The following is a 20506-nucleotide window of genomic DNA, read 5'->3' as shown; positions in this document are numbered from 1 at the left end:
CATAGATTCATCTCACTCCAGGGTGATAGCATGACACCCCATGTAGTCACTCAGAAAAAATCGGGACATTCTGATGTACAGTTTCAAAATAAAAGACCTTGGAAGTCTCATATATGAGCTATCATCCCTGTTTTTAGATGAGACTAAAACAAAAACTGTCCAGTATCATAGATCCATCTCACTCCATGGTGATACCATGTATTCACTCAGAAAAAATCAGGACATTCTGATGTACAGTTTCAAAATAAAATACCTTTGGGGACAGGGATGATAGCTCATATATGAGACTTCAAAGGTTTTTTATTTTAAAACTGTACATCAGAATGTCCTGATTTTTTCTGAGTGACGACATGGGGTGTCCTGCTATCACCCTGGAGTGAGATGGACCTATGATACTGGACAGTCTTTGTTTTATTCTCATCTAAAAATAGGGATGATAGCTCATATATGAGACTTCAAAGGTCTTTTATTTTGAAACTGTACATCAGAATGTCCTGATTTTTTTCTGAGTGACTAGATGGGGTGTCCTGCTATCAACCTGGAGTGAGATGGATCTATGATACTGGACAGTTTTTGTTTTATTCTCATCTAAAAAACATGGATGATAACTCATGCAATAGAGATTTCAAAGGTCTTTTATTTTGAAACTCTACATCAGAATGTCCTGATTTTTTCTGAGTGACTAGATGGGATGTGCTGCTATCACCCTGAAGTGAAATGAGTCTTTGATACTTGACCTTTTTTGTTTTATTCTCATCTAAACACAGAAGGAGGATTTTTTTTTGACTCTACCGTAATGCATAGAATATTCAAGCACCGCAATATCACGTGAGGGCTGGCTTGACTAGGTTTTCCCGAGTGGAGGCTGGCTTGACCACAGTTAGTTTAGCATACTCAGCCCGACTCAGCCTGGTTGTTCCTGGCCCTAGAACCACGATTTTATGGGGCCATTACATCACCAGAAGTCCCAATTTAAGGGGTAATTTCTCCCCAAAAAAATTGTTTTACTCACTATATCAACAGCCCCACCAAAAATATTTTCCACCAGCCGCCACTGATTATACTGTATAGTATACTGTATAACAAAGCAATACTCCAAAGATATGGAGAGCTAAACACATTTTACAAGTCTAAAAAAGCAGATGTAATGCAAAACACAACTCCTGATATGATATGTTATGATATACATTCATTCAAGTATGAAGCATCAAGCAGACCTGCACAAGGTCATTCACAAACACAGTCAACAACCAATTAATGCAACATTGGGGAAATGTCTGTGTAAAGCAAGCAGCTACAACACAACAGCTCATTAGCATTAACATTACAGTAAAGCCACACAGTAAATAAGCCAACTTCAGCAAAGAAACCTGCAAAAAAACACAAGAAAGACATGCATATAGACAAGGTTGAATTTGACTTACTTTATTTGACGTCGAAGTGTAGTCTCCTTTTTGTCTGCATATGAAGTGGCCCATTTGGAGATGCAATGGTCAAAGTCCATAATATTCAATGTTTGTTTGCCTCCAAAGCCCTCATGTCCTCTCTCTTCATGGCTGCTAGCTTAATAATACTCCGAACACGTGGGAAACAAGCCAACCCCCGGTTGTTTAAAATGTTGAATAAAATGTTGCTGTTATTTTTTTACAGTATAACTCGCTTCAAAGAAACTTAATTTATACCGTTTTATACCCTTTTTTCCTATAATTCATTGTCAATTTCGAAGCTGTGTGATAGTGACTGCATGAAACTTTTCGACACTACCTTGCCAGGTTTGTTTCACTGAAATGACGCCGACTTCACCTGTGGTCTCTTGGGATGACAGACGTCGGTCAGACTGCAGTACCGTGTTTGACCACAAACACTGAGCAGCCGTTACCACTCAGCTATCAGAGAGGCGCTGTTTCCCTCATTTGAACTGCAGAACCAAATCTGTTATATCATCTCAATTCCCAAACGGTAAGTGTGGTAAGCTTTTTTCTTGCACTAAGACTCAGGTGTCAAACACTTAATGATCTTGAGATAAAAAGTTAACTATCTCTTATGATAAATATTTCCCTTACTCTCTTTTAAATGTGTATGCATGCACCACATATAAGGATGTGGAATGCAGCCTGTGTATGTGTGCTGTTACACATCTTTTATTACTGATATTTCAAATTATTAATTCAATAATTTTTTTTATTGTGGTTTCACGTCAACATCAAATTACTCGATCTGTTTACCCAAGATGCTGAAAAACAGGGGCATGCATTAGATATCCATCTTAATTGTTTCAAATTGAATATAACAGAACGGACAGAAAGGATAACAGCAGTCCATCACCTGTAAACCAAAAAAGGCATTCATACAAGCTTTATGATAAATGATGTCTTATATGCATTGGTTTAATGTACAGGACAGTTGTAAAAGTGTGAGTGTGTGGACTTAATGAATCTCTTCTCCCTCAGTGATCACTATGTCTGAGCAGTTCCCAAGAATCCAGTCAAGCTGCACGATGGCCATCAGGGACATCACAAAGATGTTAATTGTTTCAGGTTAGCAGCTCTGCTAAAATGTTTCGAACTGTGTGAGTATAATAGTCATAGTTAGCTTTTCCTGGAAGATGGAGAAAAGAGCCCAAAGGACATTTTTTGGTAACTCAATACTGTGATGTTAACATGTATTGCTACTGTTTGCTTATCATTGTCAGTGATAAATGCGCCACTGCTGTATACTTCTCTACCCTCCAATATGGGGCCAGCAAATAAAATATACTGGAAAGGCGTTAAAGACTCCCAACTGATGGACTAAGTGTCTCTCAACACAGGAGTTAAATAATTGATCAGTAACTAGCAGCTATGCGGAAAGTGAAGAGAGAGGAAGTGGGGGCAGACTGTGTGATAGAAAAGGGAAAACCTTTTTTGATAAAACCATTCCTAGATAATGTGTGTTTTGTGAGAAGGAAGGTGAATAATAATGAGAGCAGCCAAGTGTATAAATATATATTTAATTTGTAGTTGAGTTTTTTGGTTACATATTTTACTTTAGTAATCCAAAATATTGCTCTACTGTATGTACTTGCAACAACAAAACTTGAGAAAGTGTTCAGGCTATTACAGTTACATGTAAGAGTGATAGAGAAACAGTATTTGTGCATCTGAAACGACTTTCAATTATATATACAGCACACTTGCATGTTTTCTAAAACCTTTATCTTCAGGAGCAGGAGTAATTGGCTAGTAAAATCCATCTGCGAAACCCTCAAATAGCTGACAAGCTCCAAAACATGAAATACCCATAATACCCTTGTGCACTACAGTATATTAACATATGATTATCCACAGCAGCTCCAGGCCTCAAGGTGGAGAGATGCAGGGAGGAGTTCAGCAGTGATTGTAACCCTGTCTCCTTCTTCTGACTGTGTCTAAATGAAACACCGCTGTCTCTTCTTCCCTAGTCAGCACTTAACCCCCACATTGATTCTTCTGCACCATACTGTACATCTCCTTTAATTAAAGATACAAGCTAATCTGGCTTTCACCGAGCTGTGGTTGCGAGTGTGGAGCTGTCATCTCGAGATGATTGTGGCTAAATATAGCACTTTACATTTGCATTTATTGACACAATAAGGTATAAAGGTCAGCAGAGAATTGACAAAAATGCTTTGACCTCTGGATAGTTTCACCAATGACTTTCTCTGTAGTTTACAATACTTTCTCAATGGAAAAAAAATATCAAATAATTCATAACAAATGGTCAAACCTCCTTCAACTACTCCAATGTCCATCTACATGCTCAGTATGTTCCACAGTCTCACAGACCAAAATATGACAGAATAAAAAGCTTTCATTGAAATGTCTGATGGTCTGTGAACATTAGAGCAACCTTCTCCAAAATTGTCTGCTGAAATAAGTAAAATATGTCGAACATAAGCTGCAACCTTCTGAAACGAAACCCAACCCTAACCAGTAGAAAAACAACATAACATGTATATTTAAACAAAGGATAACGTTATAAACCATACACACTAAAAAATGAATAAAGAATATTTTGATGTACTATATTTCTAAGGTATAACGGCCCATACTTAGTGACAGTGAGTTCAAATGCAGATTTATTATAACAAAGGACTACATTTACATCTTCAAACCCACAAACGACTTATTTTTGTTGCAATTTAATTGCTTTCATGGGAATCCAGTTAAAAGGCATCGGATGGTTTGAAATAAATGCCAACTTGTGTGAAAATCCACTGAAATGTCTTTGCTGGAAATTAAATCAGCCATGGGAAATACAGAACATATTGTAACAAACATAATTAAATAAAACCATCACAAGTATGTATTTATAAGGTAAAATGTGTAGTTTTCTCTTTTTAAAAGACAAAAACATTGTTCTTATGGAACAGAATTCTAATTTCATGCTTGGTTTGGCCACAAAATTATACATTTGCTCACAACCTATTTGGATAACATATGCACAAACAATTATCTCCCAGGAGCGGTTATTTCCTGGAAAGGATCTGCAGCTTTAACAGCTGCTAGATGTTTGCATGCGCTTCCTGTACTACAGACTGTAACCGCTAAAAACACTGATCAGCTTACCTCTGTTTTACAATTATCAGTATATTTCACAGGGAGGACTTCAAGGTTTGGCAGAGATAATTAGATTTAGCAATGGCTCTAAGACAGAGACATAGTGCTTTAGAGAATGAGGTAATAAAAATGCCTTGTGGATGCTTGGGCACAAAGACAATGAAAATAGGCATCACAAGGGGACAAAGTAAGGACACAATACAATATGTCTTCATCCCTCTCATGACATCTCTAATTGACGGTGCTCTGTACTGCGTGAGGGATGAGAACTGAACAGAAAAAAGAGCCCATTCAAGCATCGATCACTTTTATGCCCCTGGTCTGTTTGCATATTTTAGACCTATAAACAACATGAATGATGTGCCGTGTAATGCACCATAATCGAGATTTATTCAATCCCAGGCAGAGTGGGTAAGGGGAGGAGATGTTCACAATCCCAGAATCAGGAGGGGCTGTTGTGGCTGTGTGTACTTGTGTGTGTGTTTGTGCTCATTGTGATTTATTTGATTTAATTAGATCGCCGATGTAAAACAGCTCGTGGGGAAAAAAAAGGTAAATACGAGTGCAGAGGGAGGCATAAATAACACCAGGCTCTCTCGCCTCCCTCTCTGCCTTTCTTTCCTCCTCTGCCTCTCGTTTTCTTTCATCCCTCTGATCTTTTCTCTGACCAAACAATCTCCCATATTTTCTCCATATTCAACTTGTCTTTTTCCTTTAACCCCCCTTTTGTTTTGCTTTCTTCTGTCTCCATTTTGCTTTATATCTTACCCTCATCTTACTACCCCCTTCTGCAGCCCCCCTTCCTTTTCTCCCCCCTCCATCTCCCTCTGCTCCATTCCCAGCTGAATAATGATAGGGGTTAAACATCTCATTAGGCTAAAAGGCCCACAGGAACAATCACAGACATGGCGCTCCATTGAACCTGTTACTTTTGACGCTGACCGAAAATATTTTTGATCTAAGCAGGATGTGGAGGGATACAACACAGGAAGTAAGGACGGGGGAGGAGGGGGAAATTCAATTGGAAAGGTTATTTCAAATCAGACATGACCAACCAGATCTACCTGCATCTGTGCAGCTTCTGCTTATGCCTCTTGTTGTCTCCGTTCTTTTTCTATAGGACTAGGATCACACACATTCACACACAGCCATGAATAGCTGATTTACAGTGAGTGATAAGCAGAGATGTGTAGAATAAATGTACACTCTTCATGGTTAACTGCTAGGGCTGTCCGACACACCAGCATCACCTCCTCATAGCCAGATGTCCCTGCCTCTCTGATATCAGATGTACAAGGTCAGGGATAGTCAAGAAGTATAGGATAATCAAAAATACATATCATCACGTTACAGTAATGCAAATCTTTCTTCGTTTTTAAGCATTACTTTGATATTTCTTGCTGAGAGATGAGAGATAGTTTGGTCCCTGTCCTATAGCATCAAGAGGCAGAAATATGTACTGTACTCTTTCACCAACTCGATGGTACCGTGATTGGCTACTGCAGCGCTTCAGTTTTTCTGGCATTCACTGCATTGCCAAATTTAAATAAAATTTCACAGACCTATCCCAGTTGGCTGCTTGCTGAAGCCTCATATTACAGCTATATGAGATATAAGATATGTTGTATAGATTTGTACTTCTACCTATCTGCAATAAAGAAAAAAAGCTTATTTCCAAAGGTTTGAGCGATAGATTACATATAGAGATAAACGACTTGAAAGTTCCTAAAAATGTAAGCCAAAACATCTCATGTATGGTCCTGTCAGCTGGCTTCTGTTTATGACATATATCCCGTCCCTTTATAGATGGGACATGGGCTACACTAAAAAGTCAAAGTACACATATAATAAATACTTCCCAAATGTCTTTTTTTCTGCAATGATTGTTCATTACTTTTGATAGTTAGTTTAGTTTCCCCTAATTTGATTCTTTACAAAGAGGTGAGAAGTCTTGAATGACAGATAGTCTCGGAGCTGAAGGCTCGGGAAATGTACCAAAGAAATGTAATGTTATAAGAGCGGGTTATACTTTCGCATGCAGTTGCTTTGTTTGGTTTGATTGTTCTTCCCTGTAAGTAATTTATAATGTACATGTGTTTGTGTGTTTGTGTGTTTGTGTGTTTGTGTGTTTGTGTGTTTGTGTGTTTGTGTGTTTGTGTGTTTGTGTGTTTGTGTGTTTGTGTGTTTGTGTGTTTGTGTGTTTGTGTTTTTGTGTTTTTGTGTTTTTGTGTTTTTGTGTTTTTGTGTTTTTGTGTTTTTGTGTTTTTGTGTTTTTGTGTTTTTGTGTTTTTGTGTTTTTGTGTTTTTGTGTTTTTGTGTTTTTGTGTTTTTGTGTTTTTGTGTTTTTGTGTTTTTGTGTTTTTGTGTTTTTGTGTTTTTGTGTTTTTGTGTTTTTGTGTTTTTGTGTTTTTGTGTTTTTGTGTTTTTGTGTTTTTGTGTCTGTCTGTCTGTCTGTCTGTCTGTCTGTCTGTCTGTCTGTCTGTCTGTCTGTCTGTCTGTCTGTCTGTCTGTCTGTCTGTCTGTCTGTCTGTCTGTCTGTCTGTCTGTCTGTCTGTCTGTCTGTCTGTCTGTCTGTCTGTCTGTCTGTCTGTCTGTCTGTCTGTCTGTCTGTCTGTCTGTCTGTCTGTCTGTCTGTCTGTCTGTCTGTCTGTCTGTCTGTCTGTCTGTCTGTCTGTCTGTCTGTCTGTCTGTCTGTCTGTCTGTCTGTCTGTCTGTCTGTCTGTCTGTCTGTCTGTCTGTCTGTCTGTCTGTCTGTCTGTCTGTCTGTCTGTCTGTCTGTCTGTCTGTCTGTCTGTCTGTCTGTCTGTCTGTCTGTCTGTCTGTCTGTCTGTCTGTCTGTCTGTCTGTCTGTCTGTCTGTCTGTCTGTCTGTCTGTCTGTCTGTCTGTCTGTCTGTCTGTCTGTCTGTCTGTCTGTCTGTCTGTCTGTCTGTCTGTCTGTCTGTCTGTCTGTCTGTCTGTCTGTCTGTCTGTCTGTCTGTCTGTCTGTCTGTCTGTCTGTCTGTCTGTCTGTCTGTCTGTCTGTCTGTCTGTCTGTCTGTCTGTCTGTCTGTCTGTCTGTCTGTCTGTCTGTCTGTCTGTCTGTCTGTCTGTCTGTCTGTCTGTCTGTCTGTCTGTCTGTCTGTCTGTCTGTCTGTCTGTCTGTCTGTCTGTCTGTCTGTCTGTCTGTCTGTCTGTCTGTCTGTCTGTCTGTCTGTCTGTCTGTCTGTCTGTCTGTCTGTCTGTCTGTCTGTCTGTCTGTCTGTCTGTCTGTCTGTCTGTCTGTCTGTCTGTCTGTCTGTCTGTCTGTCTGTCTGTCTGTCTGTCTGTCTGTCTGTCTGTCTGTCTGTCTGTCTGTCTGTCTGTCTGTCTGTCTGTCTGTCTGTCTGTCTGTCTGTCTGTCTGTCTGTCTGTCTGTCTGTCTGTCTGTCTGTCTGTCTGTCTGTCTGTCTGTCTGTCTGTCTGTCTGTCTGTCTGTCTGTCTGTCTGTCTGTCTGTCTGTCTGTCTGTCTGTCTGTCTGTCTGTCTGTCTGTCTGTCTGTCTGTCTGTCTGTCTGTCTGTCTGTCTGTCTGTCTGTCTGTCTGTCTGTCTGTCTGTCTGTCTGTCTGTCTGTCTGTCTGTCTGTCTGTCTGTCTGTCTGTCTGTCTGTCTGTCTGTCTGTCTGTCTGTCTGTCTGTCTGTCTGTCTGTCTGTCTGTCTGTCTGTCTGTCTGTCTGTCTGTCTGTCTGTCTGTCTGTCTGTCTGTCTGTCTGTCTGTCTGTCTGTCTGTCTGTCTGTCTGTCTGTCTGTCTGTCTGTCTGTCTGTCTGTCTGTCTGTCTGTCTGTCTGTCTGTCTGTCTGTCTGTCTGTCTGTCTGTCTGTCTGTCTGTCTGTCTGTCTGTCTGTCTGTCTGTCTGTCTGTCTGTCTGTCTGTCTGTCTGTCTGTCTGTCTGTCTGTCTGTCTGTCTGTCTGTCTGTCTGTCTGTCTGTCTGTCTGTCTGTCTGTCTGTCTGTCTGTCTGTCTGTCTGTCTGTCTGTCTGTCTGTCTGTCTGTCTGTCTGTCTGTCTGTCTGTCTGTCTGTCTGTCTGTCTGTCTGTCTGTCTGTCTGTCTGTCTGTCTGTCTGTCTGTCTGTCTGTCTGTCTGTCTGTCTGTCTGTCTGTCTGTCTGTCTGTCTGTCTGTCTGTCTGTCTGTCTGTCTGTCTGTCTGTCTGTCTGTCTGTCTGTCTGTCTGTCTGTCTGTCTGTCTGTCTGTCTGTCTGTCTGTCTGTCTGTCTGTCTGTCTGTCTGTCTGTCTGTCTGTCTGTCTGTCTGTCTGTCTGTCTGTCTGTCTGTCTGTCTGTCTGTCTGTCTGTCTGTCTGTCTGTCTGTCTGTCTGTCTGTCTGTCTGTCTGTCTGTCTGTCTGTCTGTCTGTCTGTCTGTCTGTCTGTCTGTCTGTCTGTCTGTCTGTCTGTCTGTCTGTCTGTCTGTCTGTCTGTCTGTCTGTCTGTCTGTCTGTCTGTCTGTCTGTCTGTCTGTCTGTCTGTCTGTCTGTCTGTCTGTCTGTCTGTCTGTCTGTCTGTCTGTCTGTCTGTCTGTCTGTCTGTCTGTCTGTCTGTCTGTCTGTCTGTCTGTCTGTCTGTCTGTCTGTCTGTCTGTCTGTCTGTCTGTCTGTCTGTCTGTCTGTCTGTCTGTCTGTCTGTCTGTCTGTCTGTCTGTCTGTCTGTCTGTCTGTCTGTCTGTCTGTCTGTCTGTCTGTCTGTCTGTCTGTCTGTCTGTCTGTCTGTCTGTCTGTCTGTCTGTCTGTCTGTCTGTCTGTCTGTCTGTCTGTCTGTCTGTCTGTCTGTCTGTCTGTCTGTCTGTCTGTCTGTCTGTCTGTCTGTCTGTCTGTCTGTCTGTCTGTCTGTCTGTCTGTCTGTCTGTCTGTCTGTCTGTCTGTCTGTCTGTCTGTCTGTCTGTCTGTCTGTCTGTCTGTCTGTCTGTCTGTCTGTCTGTCTGTCTGTCTGTCTGTCTGTCTGTCTGTCTGTCTGTCTGTCTGTCTGTCTGTCTGTCTGTCTGTCTGTCTGTCTGTCTGTCTGTCTGTCTGTCTGTCTGTCTGTCTGTCTGTCTGTCTGTCTGTCTGTCTGTCTGTCTGTCTGTCTGTCTGTCTGTCTGTCTGTCTGTCTGTCTGTCTGTCTGTCTGTCTGTCTGTCTGTCTGTCTGTCTGTCTGTCTGTCTGTCTGTCTGTCTGTCTGTCTGTCTGTCTGTCTGTCTGTCTGTCTGTCTGTCTGTCTGTCTGTCTGTCTGTCTGTCTGTCTGTCTGTCTGTCTGTCTGTCTGTCTGTCTGTCTGTCTGTCTGTCTGTCTGTCTGTCTGTCTGTCTGTCTGTCTGTCTGTCTGTCTGTCTGTCTGTCTGTCTGTCTGTCTGTCTGTCTGTCTGTCTGTCTGTCTGTCTGTCTGTCTGTCTGTCTGTCTGTCTGTCTGTCTGTCTGTCTGTCTGTCTGTCTGTCTGTCTGTCTGTCTGTCTGTCTGTCTGTCTGTCTGTCTGTCTGTCTGTCTGTCTGTCTGTCTGTCTGTCTGTCTGTCTGTCTGTCTGTCTGTCTGTCTGTCTGTCTGTCTGTCTGTCTGTCTGTCTGTCTGTCTGTCTGTCTGTCTGTCTGTCTGTCTGTCTGTCTGTCTGTCTGTCTGTCTGTCTGTCTGTCTGTCTGTCTGTCTGTCTGTCTGTCTGTCTGTCTGTCTGTCTGTCTGTCTGTCTGTCTGTCTGTCTGTCTGTCTGTCTGTCTGTCTGTCTGTCTGTCTGTCTGTCTGTCTGTCTGTCTGTCTGTCTGTCTGTCTGTCTGTCTGTCTGTCTGTCTGTCTGTCTGTCTGTCTGTCTGTCTGTCTGTCTGTCTGTCTGTCTGTCTGTCTGTCTGTCTGTCTGTCTGTCTGTCTGTCTGTCTGTCTGTCTGTCTGTCTGTCTGTCTGTCTGTCTGTCTGTCTGTCTGTCTGTCTGTCTGTCTGTCTGTCTGTCTGTCTGTCTGTCTGTCTGTCTGTCTGTCTGTCTGTCTGTCTGTCTGTCTGTCTGTCTGTCTGTCTGTCTGTCTGTCTGTCTGTCTGTCTGTCTGTCTGTCTGTCTGTCTGTCTGTCTGTCTGTCTGTCTGTCTGTCTGTCTGTCTGTCTGTCTGTCTGTCTGTCTGTCTGTCTGTCTGTCTGTCTGTCTGTCTGTCTGTCTGTCTGTCTGTCTGTCTGTCTGTCTGTCTGTCTGTCTGTCTGTCTGTCTGTCTGTCTGTCTGTCTGTCTGTCTGTCTGTCTGTCTGTCTGTCTGTCTGTCTGTCTGTCTGTCTGTCTGTCTGTCTGTCTGTCTGTCTGTCTGTCTGTCTGTCTGTCTGTCTGTCTGTCTGTCTGTCTGTCTGTCTGTCTGTCTGTCTGTCTGTCTGTCTGTCTGTCTGTCTGTCTGTCTGTCTGTCTGTCTGTCTGTCTGTCTGTCTGTCTGTCTGTCTGTCTGTCTGTCTGTCTGTCTGTCTGTCTGTCTGTCTGTCTGTCTGTCTGTCTGTCTGTCTGTCTGTCTGTCTGTCTGTCTGTCTGTCTGTCTGTCTGTCTGTCTGTCTGTCTGTCTGTCTGTCTGTCTGTCTGTCTGTCTGTCTGTCTGTCTGTCTGTCTGTCTGTCTGTCTGTCTGTCTGTCTGTCTGTCTGTCTGTCTGTCTGTCTGTCTGTCTGTCTGTCTGTCTGTCTGTCTGTCTGTCTGTCTGTCTGTCTGTCTGTCTGTCTGTCTGTCTGTCTGTCTGTCTGTCTGTCTGTCTGTCTGTCTGTCTGTCTGTCTGTCTGTCTGTCTGTCTGTCTGTCTGTCTGTCTGTCTGTCTGTCTGTCTGTCTGTCTGTCTGTCTGTCTGTCTGTCTGTCTGTCTGTCTGTCTGTCTGTCTGTCTGTCTGTCTGTCTGTCTGTCTGTCTGTCTGTCTGTCTGTCTGTCTGTCTGTCTGTCTGTCTGTCTGTCTGTCTGTCTGTCTGTCTGTCTGTCTGTCTGTCTGTCTGTCTGTCTGTCTGTCTGTCTGTCTGTCTGTCTGTCTGTCTGTCTGTCTGTCTGTCTGTCTGTCTGTCTGTCTGTCTGTCTGTCTGTCTGTCTGTCTGTCTGTCTGTCTGTCTGTCTGTCTGTCTGTCTGTCTGTCTGTCTGTCTGTCTGTCTGTCTGTCTGTCTGTCTGTCTGTCTGTCTGTCTGTCTGTCTGTCTGTCTGTCTGTCTGTCTGTCTGTCTGTCTGTCTGTCTGTCTGTCTGTCTGTCTGTCTGTCTGTCTGTCTGTCTGTCTGTCTGTCTGTCTGTCTGTCTGTCTGTCTGTCTGTCTGTCTGTCTGTCTGTCTGTCTGTCTGTCTGTCTGTCTGTCTGTCTGTCTGTCTGTCTGTCTGTCTGTCTGTCTGTCTGTCTGTCTGTCTGTCTGTCTGTCTGTCTGTCTGTCTGTCTGTCTGTCTGTCTGTCTGTCTGTCTGTCTGTCTGTCTGTCTGTCTGTCTGTCTGTCTGTCTGTCTGTCTGTCTGTCTGTCTGTCTGTCTGTCTGTCTGTCTGTCTGTCTGTCTGTCTGTCTGTCTGTCTGTCTGTCTGTCTGTCTGTCTGTCTGTCTGTCTGTCTGTCTGTCTGTCTGTCTGTCTGTCTGTCTGTCTGTCTGTCTGTCTGTCTGTCTGTCTGTCTGTCTGTCTGTCTGTCTGTCTGTCTGTCTGTCTGTCTGTCTGTCTGTCTGTCTGTCTGTCTGTCTGTCTGTCTGTCTGTCTGTCTGTCTGTCTGTCTGTCTGTCTGTCTGTCTGTCTGTCTGTCTGTCTGTCTGTCTGTCTGTCTGTCTGTCTGTCTGTCTGTCTGTCTGTCTGTCTGTCTGTCTGTCTGTCTGTCTGTCTGTCTGTCTGTCTGTCTGTCTGTCTGTCTGTCTGTCTGTCTGTCTGTCTGTCTGTCTGTCTGTCTGTCTGTCTGTCTGTCTGTCTGTCTGTCTGTCTGTCTGTCTGTCTGTCTGTCTGTCTGTCTGTCTGTCTGTCTGTCTGTCTGTCTGTCTGTCTGTCTGTCTGTCTGTCTGTCTGTCTGTCTGTCTGTCTGTCTGTCTGTCTGTCTGTCTGTCTGTCTGTCTGTCTGTCTGTCTGTCTGTCTGTCTGTCTGTCTGTCTGTCTGTCTGTCTGTCTGTCTGTCTGTCTGTCTGTCTGTCTGTCTGTCTGTCTGTCTGTCTGTCTGTCTGTCTGTCTGTCTGTCTGTCTGTCTGTCTGTCTGTCTGTCTGTCTGTCTGTCTGTCTGTCTGTCTGTCTGTCTGTCTGTCTGTCTGTCTGTCTGTCTGTCTGTCTGTCTGTCTGTCTGTCTGTCTGTCTGTCTGTCTGTCTGTCTGTCTGTCTGTCTGTCTGTCTGTCTGTCTGTCTGTCTGTCTGTCTGTCTGTCTGTCTGTCTGTCTGTCTGTCTGTCTGTCTGTCTGTCTGTCTGTCTGTCTGTCTGTCTGTCTGTCTGTCTGTCTGTCTGTCTGTCTGTCTGTCTGTCTGTCTGTCTGTCTGTCTGTCTGTCTGTCTGTCTGTCTGTCTGTCTGTCTGTCTGTCTGTCTGTCTGTCTGTCTGTCTGTCTGTCTGTCTGTCTGTCTGTCTGTCTGTCTGTCTGTCTGTCTGTCTGTCTGTCTGTCTGTCTGTCTGTCTGTCTGTCTGTCTGTCTGTCTGTCTGTCTGTCTGTCTGTCTGTCTGTCTGTCTGTCTGTCTGTCTGTCTGTCTGTCTGTCTGTCTGTCTGTCTGTCTGTCTGTCTGTCTGTCTGTCTGTCTGTCTGTCTGTCTGTCTGTCTGTCTGTCTGTCTGTCATTTTTATTGTCACATGTTCTCACATTCTGCGGTCAATAACTCTCGGAAGTCTTTCCCTATATTGGCATTTAGTCGTACATGATTTTTGGCAAATGTTTTGCTGGTGGCTACTAACAGATATATCAGAAGCGATTTTTAGTTGTATTTTTCTTTCTGTTATCTGTCTGGTCTTTGTTCAACTCTTGGCACTGTTAGAATTTAAAGTGTCAGCTGTAAATGTCCTTCGACTCTTTTTTAGGTAAAATTACTATATTTGTCTGCACTACAACCCTAACTTTACTGTTTACTGAACATTTTGAATTCACAAACTGTCACATATAACTGAAAGAGAGCAGCACCAATTATCAGTCTGTCCTTGGTCTTGCCAAGGGAAACATGAGAAAAGTACCAAAAACTAAAAAAGAAAATCCTACAAAAGCTTCAAAGTCTGACCTTAGAATCACCTCACTAAACAAATGTCACCTCCCTCTCTCACCCGCCACCCCCCCCCCCCCCACAAGGTTGATGCAGACATACATACATGTGTTATATGCACACCCACTTCATCTCCCATCCCTCCCATCCCTCCCACCCCACGGTTCTGCCTGAGGAATCTACCTCTTCTTTGTTTCAAAAGGATAGGTGGTCCTATATAATGTGTTCTTGTCTCTCTCTCTCTCTCTCTCTTCTCTCTCTCTCTCTCTCTCTCTCTCTCTGTCTCTCTCTCTCTCTCTCTCTCTCTCTCTCTCTCTCCCCCCTCCTCCCCTAACCACCCAGCGTACACACACGCATCAGTATGCCAGAGCTGGCTCAGTGGGATTTAGGCGCCTTGGCGGGGCCGCTCAGATCTCAGTATTGATCCTAATGGGAAAAGGGTTGATGGTTCAACTCCAGGTCACCCTCAGGGTTGCCCAAGAGGTCGGGAGATGGGGAAGAGCCCTTGGAAGTGACGACACCACCGGCATAGCAATAATGAGGGAGATTATGGGATGTTTTACTAGGTCACAGAGGAGAGAACTAGAAGGGGATGTGTGCAGGGAGTTGGTGATGATCTTACTTTGTATGTATGCAGCCGTGTTCAAAGTATGCACAGAAGAAAGAGTGCTGGATGCAAAGTCTTTCCCACAACACACATACAGCAGAGACCACAACAACACAAGCTTCCTCTCATACATGCATATTCACATGCGAGCTAAACAGAAAATGCTAATTCTCTTTTGTAGAATGCAGATATTTGCACATTTGCCACACACAAAGAACGCCTTTAACATCCTACAAAACCTTAGCTAGAAACAGAGGGTGCTCATAATTTAAGAGCAAAATGGGTAGTTTGTCAGTGGCGGTACAATAACAATTTGAGTTTTGTCTGCCTATGGGTTCACTTTTATTCAACAAAGGCAACTACAACTAGTTGGTAAGGAGAAGGAAGATTTGAATGATATCATCTTTTTATTGTGTACTATTTGTATTATTTACACAGTGAAGTGTAGACCATATCCTTGTCAAAGGAGCAGTGAGAGGCTACTTTACAGCCTGTTGAGCAGTGTTGGAGTCCGGTGCCTTACTCAAGGGCACCTCGGCAATGCCAATGAGCCAAACTGGAACCCTCTTCATGTGTTAGTGCATACCCTATACACACTCTTCGAAATGGGGGGGAGCCAGGGGTAGCTAGGCTCCCCTAAAGAGAGGGGGGGGGGCTACCCTGAAGGCCGACTTTGAGATAAATAGGGGAGCCCCAAAAAAATGGTGCATATTTCTGTTACACAGATTAGAAATGTTGAGTTCCTGTAAATAAAAGTTCTTGAAATAAATAATAGTCATTGTTCATTACAGTTTGATTGTGTTATATTTGTGAATATTTCTGGGTTTTGCCATCTGTACGTGGCGGCGCTGCATTCTTTATGCAACTTACATTGCTATGGTTACGGCGGCGATGCCGGCGCGGTATTTAAAGTGTTCATATTGATATTTTTTTAACTCTGGCTTTGTAATAAAAAATATGGCGAAACGAAAACAGCCAAGCCTCGCAGCTTTTGGATTCACAAGAGGAGTCTAAAAATGACAACGTGAACGGAACAGCTTTTAGTTGGCCGGCTGTAAGCGGCGTTAAGGTCAATCAATCAATCAATCAATGTTTATATATATAGCCCAATATCACAAATGTTACATTTGTCTCAGTGGACTTCACAGTTTGTACAGAATATCAGTATGACAATACGACACCCTCTGTCCTTAGACCCTCACATCGTACAAGGAAAAACTTCCGGAGAAAACCCACAGTTTAAAGGGAAAAATGTGAGAAACCTCAGGGAGAGCAACAGAGGAGAGATCCCTCTCCCAGGACGGACAGACGTGCAATAGATGCTGTGTGTAAATTGAAAAGATAATACATTTGTAACATAGGTTGTCCAAATTTTTGGAAATGCATGTGTGTATAATAAGAAGATGAATCCACGAGGATATCCATCCAGGACTTATGATCCAGGACCACAGCCACGACTCAAGATCCAGGACTCGCGATCCATGACACAGGACCGCAGGATCATCCATGACTCCGGATCCCGGCGTATATAGACACCAAAAAGAAAGAAATTTGGGGAAGCTGGGTTAATCGGAACATGAGAGTACACAGGTATAGACAAAGAGAAGGAAGAAGTAAGATGTCCCCCGAAAAACTAAGCCTATATCAGCAAAACTAGGGGCTGAATCTAATCAGCCCTAACTATAAGCTTTATCAAAAAGGAAGGTCTTAAGCGCACTCTTAAAAACGGATAGGGTGTCTGCCGCCCGAACACAAACTGGAAGCTGATTCCACAAAAGTGGAGCTTGATAAGAAAAGGCTCTGGCTCCCATTGTACTTTTAGAGACTCTAGGAACAACCAAAGACCCTGCATTCTTGGAACGCAATGCCCTAGTAGGACAGTAGGGTATAATGAGTTCTTTAAGGTAAGATAGCGCCTGCCCATTAAGGGCGAGTTTGACAGCTCCATACAGAGGGCCTTGAAAAGAAAATAGGGCTCCCCCGAAAGCAAATGGCTAATTCGAACACTGCCTATACATAATCCTTCCGTGGACTTGAACCGGGAGTCCTCAGGTTTCCAAGCCAAGTACTATGGGTTAGCCTTTACAAAAGACTGTGGTCATGGTTAAAAGATACTGTAGTTAACTCAGACTTTGCGTCCCCAAAATATGTTATGAGGTTGTTTTACCGAAACATGTTATATTGTTCATTTTATGCAGTTGAACAATTCATTCAGCTGTCATTTCTGGAGTTTCCAGTACTTTCATGTGGCAAAAAGGCAAAATAGCAAAAGAGCAAGCAGAGTACTGACGGCTAAAAAACTACCCGATAAAAAGGATGCGCTGAATGCCTGCAGAAAGAAGAGTATGCCAATTATTGTGGTAGTCGTGTGTCTGAACCAGCTTGCAGATGTCGCCTAATATCATGTAGTTAGATAAGAGTTTCCAGAAAGTTGGTGAGAAGTGGGTGTGTAGAATTGAAATGCAGCGTGGGGAAAGATGTTTTGGGTTTTAAATTATAGGGATATTACCACTCTGCCCTCTTCAGAAAAATGATGAGATGGTATCAGGTGGCAGTGTTTCCCACTTAGAAGTATTAAAAGTTGAGATATAAAAACTCTCATAGGGAGGAAGCACTTGCACAGACATAAAACGCACACCCTGAGGAAGGTTTGCTAAAATGTCAGCTTTGATAAGAAGAACGCCTTCTGTTCTCACGGAACATGAGCTTCTTTCTTTCGGTTCTGTACTGTATGTGGCAGGTTTATATTTAAATATATGCAAAGATCATAGAGTTAAATTAATATTTGTTAGAAGCCTGCTCCCATGTGTTTTAATATCCTTGTGTTCCATCCACAGTCTGTTAAATTAAGCTCAACCAATGAGAGCAGTGGCGTGTGTTTGAGGGGTAATCGAGCATACTTTACAGAAATTGGTGCCTTACTAATTTAATGGAAACACTATGAACAGACCGCTCAAGTTTGTTACATAACATGAGCATGTATGGATGGACGCATTTGCGAACGATGCTGAAACAGGAACTCTACCATTACGCAAGCCATCTGCTTCAGATTTCAGATCCTCAGAACACATTTCAGTTTATGAATTTAACTATCCTCTTCAGCTGCTCAATTTGCTGTCGTCAGTCTGTCTCTCTTCAACCACCTTTTCATCACTGTCTCACCTCTGTCTCTCCTTCCCTTCTCACCCTTCCCTGCCTCTCTCTTTCTCTCAATGGCTATCATCCCACTCTCTCTGCCTGCTTGTCGTCAACACTCTCTTCACCTCTCTCCCTCTCTGCACCACTTCACACTTTAAATCTGTATGGCCCATGGTTTCGCGTAGATTAACAATCATATGGCTGAGTTTATGCACAAGTCATGGCATTAAGTGCTCAGATGTGCATTCCACTGATCTACTCTGCAAGATAACATTTACTCAGCTTTTACAGAACATAGGTTTCGGAAGTGGCAGACAAAAAGTTTGTATAGGCATAATTTCATAAATGTACCCGTGTTACCTTTAAGTCAATTATTTCTCAACATTAACTCTACTCGTTGCTTTTACTAAAGAGACTTCATTCAAACACTTAATTCAAACACTCTCCGAATAACAGAGATAAATGGAGCAGAGAGGGACATGGAGAGCAGATAAAGAGAGGAAAAACACAGAATAGGGTCATGAAAGAACAACCGCAAGCATACGAAGATAGAGGTTTTCAAAATGTACGTTAAAAAAGTATGCGCTGCATTCGCTAGATAACTGATTCTTAGTTATTACTCAGAAAGTGTTATGCACTACTACACACACACACACACACACACACACACACACACACACACACACACACACACACACACACACACACACACACACACACACACACACACACACACACACACACACACACACACACACACACACACACACACACACACACACACACAATCCCACTTTGCTCAAAGTAAAACAAAACTCTTAGAAAGCAATTTGTATTCAAAAAGGAAACATTGGTGGAAACAAACTGAATTCTAAAGAATGAAAACCGTTTGGTGCATTAAGAGTGGAAATAAAGCTGCAGGGGGTGGTCTGGCCCCACGGCTAACTTACGACTACACAAACTTGGGAAGACTTAACATACAAACACATACCATAAAAATAACAACATGTGTAGACCATGTAAGACAGTCATTAAGATTTTTGAAACCTAGAAAGACCTTTGAACACATATTTGCACTGATGATCATACACAGATTTTTTTTTTCGTTTGAAGGTCACCCATTATGGAAAATCCATGTTTTCATGTCTTTTAGACATTAACATGTGTAGGGGACACATGTTAATGTCTAAAAGACATGAAAACATGGATTTTATGACAGCTACCTATTTTATGTGTAAAGAGATTCTGAAAGTTTCAGGAAAAAAGATTCGCTCACTTTTTTGTCCTGATCCATTTATATAAAAACCTGTCTGAAAATGAGCTGATCAGATTTTGGCCACTTTATGATAACGATTGTTTTTGGCTTGTCCAACTATTAGCCAATCAACAACCAAGGTAACTAACCCCCCCCCCCTCCGACCCCCCCCCCCCCCCCCACCCACACCTTATCACCTGAATCTCCTCCTAGAGTCCCATTATGCTCTTTTTAACCAAATATCCCTCAGAGGGGCGTGGGGAGTGGCTCCTTATTTTCATCTAAATTAACAGAGAGAGAATCAGCACTTTTGAAACAGGGCTGAAACAGAGGGGTTTATGGGATGCTACAATGCATAATCTTTTGGTGTTTCGAGCCAAACATTTCAGAAACATGTTTTGTATCTGAGACCTTTAATATATTGATGACAAACAGTATAATGGGGGACCTTTACATTTGAATTGAACATAAATCACTCATGTTCATGTTTCAAAATAGAAATAGGTAGCTGTCATAAACTGTTTCAAATATTACATCTGCACGGAAAATGCGAAGGAAAGTAAACAAAACATTTCGAGAATGGGATGGATGATGAGATTTGCAGCAAAGATTGTGAGCAACAAAGATTGCAGAGGAAGGAGCTGTAGAGGAAATAATTCATAAGAGTCAGGTGAACTTCAGGTGAGCTGTGGCTCTGCTCTGAAAGCTGATGAACTGGAGTGGAGGAAGGGGGTCATGCTGAGCAATAAAGTGGAGCTAGCACTGGCTGCTTTGTTCATGCTTCATCATGCTGTTTGGGAACCAGCTAAAGTAATAATGTCCAATCTTATTCAAACAGTATAATCCAAGATGAATGCACATTCTCACAAGGTCCTAAACATCCTTCCTTGCTAATTCACGATGCAATTTGAACAAAACGGAGGCAAAATTCGATGAGAAAGATATGATATATTCCAAATGATTGGTTATCATAAGTCAATCCTTCAACACCACACAGTATATAATATTTTGTGTCGACTGTCAACACAAGCTAACTCATAATGGTTGTAACGTCAAAATCAGTACAGGAACTGTTTGCAAACAGCTGCAAGTTACTGATATACAACCAAAATAAATCAGGGAGAATGAGAGGACAGGGTATTAAAGTAGAAACAGGAGGAGGCAGGGAGAAGAGAGGCAGAGACAGTGAGCTGCAGAAGGGAAGAGAGAGAATCGTTGAGGAGATAAATCCACACAGAGACAGCAGACAGATTGGAAGACAGGCAGACAGAGTAGAGTAAAAAGAGCCCTGTGATAACATTACACCCATGGACATGAACATGATGGTGAACTCTGTAGCGAGGTTTAAATCAAACTATCAAACTCACTGGTTTTGTCTTTGATGTTCACCACTCAAAGTCAGCTGGGACTGGAAGCAACATTAGCTCTTTCAATCATTCCACACACACACACACACACACACACACACACACACACACACACACACACACACACACACACACACACACACACACACACACACACACACACACACACACACACACACACACACACACACACACACACACACACACACACACACACACACACACATATATTTGCTAGCAGCTGTAACAAACTGAAATGAGGCAGAGAGAGATTAGGTTCTGGTTAGGTTTCATTACTACTGTATTATGCTTCAACCAGTGCATTTGTCTCTGTCAGCAGTCTTAGGTGGCTGCTTTAAAGAATAGAACACCTAATATAAGTTAGGTTTAATTTAACAAGGTGGTTTAATTAAGAACAATTACAAAATATAAGCTTCTTTCAGCAGGAAACTGCC

The 20506-nt window shown here is 42.8% G+C and overlaps 1 protein-coding gene across 1 annotated transcript in view; it reads right to left on the bottom strand.

Moving 5' to 3' along the window:
* Positions 1 to 20462: 20462 nt before the first annotated feature.
* stpg2 (sperm-tail PG-rich repeat containing 2) overlaps positions 20463 to 20506 on the bottom strand; it is a gene marked incomplete at its 5' end in the record, with an annotated part of 42757 nt that continues 42713 nt past the window's right edge. The window contains 1 exon segment of the mRNA XM_079689855.1: positions 20463 to 20506. This exon segment is cut by the window's right edge and continues 509 nt beyond it.

This window comes from Notothenia rossii (genome assembly GCF_949606895.1).
Source record: "Notothenia rossii genome assembly, chromosome: 6".
Classification (NCBI taxonomy): domain Eukaryota; kingdom Metazoa; phylum Chordata; class Actinopteri; order Perciformes; family Nototheniidae; genus Notothenia; species Notothenia rossii.
This window is presented reverse-complemented; position numbering and strand designations above follow the sequence as displayed.